Source organism: Entelurus aequoreus, linkage group LG08 (genome assembly GCF_033978785.1).
Source record: "Entelurus aequoreus isolate RoL-2023_Sb linkage group LG08, RoL_Eaeq_v1.1, whole genome shotgun sequence".
NCBI classification, from domain to species: Eukaryota; Metazoa; Chordata; class Actinopteri; order Syngnathiformes; family Syngnathidae; genus Entelurus; species Entelurus aequoreus.
Window position 1 is genome coordinate 74,892,504 of NC_084738.1, and position 5,000 is coordinate 74,897,503.

The following is a 5,000-nucleotide window of genomic DNA, read 5'->3' on the forward strand; positions in this document are numbered from 1 at the left end:
ACGCTTTAAATTGTTGTGTTTGAGTCTCGCTCAAAGACAAATTCCTTTGGCGAAAATGACGCCGATTAGCCAACATGGGAATGGCAAGGGATTGGCGCGTTAGCGACACCACCGGTTCCTGAAAGGAAGTGACTATCAGTCGGGTGAACTAACTGAAGGCAACAGGAGGTCCAGGCAAAGAAGCAGGGCCGGCCCGTGGCATAGGCCGTATAGGCAAATGCTAAGGGCGCCGTCCATCAGGGGGCGCCACGCCAGTGCCACAAATGATGGAGGAAAAAAAAAAAAAAGTTGGTACTATTATTTCTAAATACAAAAAATAATCCCACGTTAATTAAAATGCAGAGTAAAGCCTATTTAATAGGTGCACGGTGCGCCCCCTCCCTTCCCACATCCAAAAATCAACACAAGATGTCAAAACGGCCAAAACTGTCAGGTACCCAGGGAAGAAAAAAGAGAAAAGAAGAGGAGAAACGAGAAAAAGACAGAGGTAGCAGGTAGGTAACGTTAGCCTACATGAAATTATTTGTCTGTTACAGAATGTGATAGTAACCTGGCTTTTTAGCATTAAGCTAATGTTACATGATTCAGCAATTGCTAATCAATAAATAGCTAGTTCTGTTTTAACGTCGGGTTAATATTGTGGAGGGGGCTAAGTTGTTATGGAAAATAATAATGTAACGTTAGGTAATTACTAGAGATGTCCGATAATATCGGTCTGCCGATATTATCAGCCGATAAATGCGTTAAAATGTAATATCGGAAATTATCGGTATCGTTTTTTTTATTATCAGTATCGTTTTTATTTTTTAATTTTTTATTAAATCCGCATAAAAAACACAAGATACACTTACAATTAGTGCACCAACCCAAAAAACCTCCCTCCCCCATTCACACTCATTCACACAAAAGGGTTGTTTCTTTCTGTTATTAATATATTCCTACATTATATATCAATATATATCAATACAGTCTGCAAGGGATACAGTCCGTAAGCACACATGATTGTGCGTGCTGCTGGTCCACTAATAATACTAACCTTTAACAGTTAATTTTACAAATTTTCATTAATTACTAGTTTCTATGTAACTGTTTTTATATTGTTTTACTTTCTTTTTTATTCAAGAAAATGTTTTTAATTTATTTATCTTATTTTATTTGATTCATTTTTTTTTTAAAGTACCTTATCTTCACCATACCTGGTTGTCCAAATTAGGCATAATAATATGTTAATTCCACGACTGTATATATCGGTTGATATCGGTATCGGTAATTAAAGAGTTGGACAATATCGGCATATCGGATATCGGCAAAAAGCCATTATCGGACACCCCTAATAATTACAGTACTCCCACCTTACATTCCTCAGGGACATTTGTATTAGATCTTTTAAGCAGGTGTTTTTTGTTTACATTGTTATTGCCTTCTGGTTAGCTAATGTCTGCCCTGCAGGTAATAGTCACTTTTCCACCCCTTTATATATTAGGTATAGTTGTAAGCCTAGTTGTTAAAGTGCACATCATTAATGTTAATTAAGCAATATCACATGAGAGGGAATGCTGTTTTTTAATGTGAGCACTGCTGTGATTCGGTTAAAGATAATCATAACATAACATTCTCATATAATATGTTAATTTGCTTTCTTTAAGTAAAAAATAAGGTCAAAGACAAAGCTATTCGGTTTCTTGTGAATATATACACTTCACTGCCGATGTGGGGGGGGGGGGGGGGGGGGGGGGGGGGCGCCACCTAAAATCTTGCCTAGGGCGCCAGATTGGTTAGGGCCAGGCCTGCAAAGAAGTCATGATCTCGCCATGTTACGCTGGGGGAAACACTCAGTACCTACAATGAGGCACGGCCCCGCCCACCACTACTAAAAGGGAACTCCAATAAAATGGCCTCATGGAATAACAGAGGTCTGCCACGTCCGTCGTCGGCCCTGATTGACAAGCACTGTCCCCCAGGCTGCGGTAGCCTCTCTAATCCCGCCGGTATGACCGTTGGAATGGCAGCCCAGTCGGACCCTGTGAGGAGGCAGACAGCCACCCCCCCCCCCCCCCCCCAGACCCCCAAACCCCCATAACTGCAAGCAGAAACAGATGTACAGGCGCTGGTTTGTTTGTAATTGATTTTCAAGGGCAACATTTTGTTGTCATAGCTCGTCTAACAAGCTTCTGGCTGGCGCCTTGCTGCTCATCAACCACAGGGTGTCAGGTGGCGTACCACCACCTACCAGGACTATCTTGGACAACAAACTCTTCTTCAGAGCATCGGAAGATGAATTCTTTGATTGATTGATTGATTGATTAAACTTTTATTAGTAGATTCATACTTGCCAACACTCCCGTTTTTACCGGGAGACTCCCGGTATTCAGCGCCTCTCCCGATAACCTCCCGGCAGAAATGTTCTCCCGACAAACTCCCGGTATTCAGCGCCTCTCCCGATAACCTCCCGGCAGAAATTTTCTCCCGACAAACTCCCGGTATTCAGCGCCTCTCCCGATAACCTCCCGGCAGAAATTTTCTCCCGATAAACTCCCGGTATTCAGCGCCTCTCCCGATAACCTCCCGGCAGAAATTTTCTCCCGACAAACTCCCGGTATTCAGCGCCTCTCCCGATAACCTCCCGGCAGAAATTTTCTCCCGATAAACTCCCGGTATTCAGCGCCTCTCCCGATAACCTCCCGGCAGAAATTTTCTCCCGACAAACTCCCGGTATTCAGCGCCTCTCCCGATAACCTCCCGGCAGAAATTTTCTCCCGACAAACTCCCGGTATTCAGCGCCTCTCCCGATAACCTCCCGGCAGAAATTTTCTCCCGACAAACTCCCGGTGTTCAGCTCAATGCGGACCTGAGTGGGGCAGCCTGTTCTCACGTCCGCTTTCCCACGATATAAACAGCTTGCCTGCCCAATGACGTCATAACTGTAGAATGATCGAGGGCGAGTTATGGTTTCTTATGTGGGTTTTATTGTTCGGCAGTTTCATTAACCTCCTCCCAGCGCGGTAACAACACACAACAACAGCAGTCGCGTTTAGTCTACCGTAAAGCAGTTCGTCTGCCGTAAACAGCAATGTTGTGACACTCTTAAACAGGACAATACTGCCATTTACTGGATAGCCTCCAGAACACTGAAATTCAAGTATTTCTTTTATTTAAATGTATAATAAAATAAATATATATATATATAGCTATAATTCACTGAAAGTCAAGTATTTCATACATATGTATATATATATATGTATATATATATATATATATATATATATATATATATATATATATATATATATATATATATATATATATATATATATATATATATATATATATATATATATATATATATGAAATACTTGAGTTGGTGAATTCTAGCTTAAATATATTCCCCTCTTAACCACGCCCCCGCCCCACCCCCGACCACGCCCCCCACCCCCCACCTCCCGGTATCGGAGGTCTCAAGGTAGATTGCACAGTACAGTACATATTCCGTACAATTGACCACTAAATGGAAACACCCGAATAAGTTTTTCAACTTGTTTAAGTCGGGGTCCACGTTAATCAATTCATGGTATCAATTGTCTTGTACTAACAAAACATTGATAACAAATCAACTCTCAACAATCAAATCTCAAGTTATTGTAGAGTTACGGACAAAAGTAAGGCCCGGCTAGCTCAGTCGGTAGAGCATGAGACTCTTAATCTCAGGGTCGTGGGTTCGAGCCCCACGTTGGGCGGAGATCTTTTGAGCGGTAGAGTGACCCCACGAAATGAATGCTAGTGTGAATTGATTAACGTTGAAAAACTTATTGGGGTGTTACCATTTAGTGGTCAATTGTACGGAATATGTACTGTACTATTATGTTAGATCCACTATGGACTGGACTCTCACTATTATGTTAGATCCACTATGGACTGGACTCTCACACTATTATGTTAGATCCACTATGGACTGGACTCTCACTATTATGTTAGATCCACTATGGACTGGACTCTCACTATTATGTTAGATCCACTATGGACTGGACTCTCACTATTATGTTAGATCCACTATGGACTGGACTCTCACACTATTATGTTAGATCCACTATGGACTGGACTCTCACACTATTATGTTAGATCCACTATGGACTGGACTCTCACTATTATGTTAGATCCACTATGGACTGGACTCTCACTATTATGTTAGATCCACTATGGACTGGACTCTCACACTATTATGTTAGATCCACTATGGACTAAACTCTCACTATTATGTTAGATCCACTATGGACTGGACTCTCACACTATTATGTTAGATCCACTATGGACTGGACTCTCACTATTATGTTCGATCCACTATGGACTGGACTCTCACTATTATGTTCGATCCACTATGGACTGGACTCTCACACTATTATGTTAGATCCACTATGGACTGGACTCTCACTATTATGTTCGATCCACTATGGACTGGACTCTCACTATTATGTTAGATCCACTATGGACTGGACTCTCACTATTATGTTCGATCCACTATGGACTGGACTCTCACTATTATGTTCGATCCACTATGGACTGGACTCTCACTATTATGTTAGATCCACTATGGACTGGACTCTCACTATTATGTTAGATCCACTATGGACTGGACTCTCACTATTATGTTAGATCCACTATGGACTGGACTCTCACAATATTATGTTAGATCCACTATGGACTGGACTCTCACACTATTATGTTAGATCCAATATGGACTGGACTCTCACTATTATGTTAGATCCACTATGGACTGGACTCTCACACTATTATGTTAGATCCACTATGGACTGGACTCTCACACTATTATGTTAGATCCACTATGGACTGGACTCTCACACTATTATGTTAGATCCAATATGGACTGGACTCTCACTATTATGTTAGATCCACTATGGACTGGACTCTCACACTATTATGTTAGATCCACTATGGACTGGACTCTCACTATTATGTTAGATCCACTATGGACTGGACTCTCACTA

The 5,000-nt window shown here is 41.6% G+C and overlaps 1 non-coding gene across 1 annotated transcript; it reads left to right on the top strand.

The window, feature by feature from the left end:
* Positions 1-3,661: 3,661 nt before the first annotated feature.
* trnak-cuu (transfer RNA lysine (anticodon CUU)) lies at positions 3,662-3,734 on the top strand. The gene has a single exon. It is a non-coding gene; the product is annotated as a tRNA-Lys (tRNA).
* Positions 3,735-5,000: the final 1,266 nt, after the last annotated feature.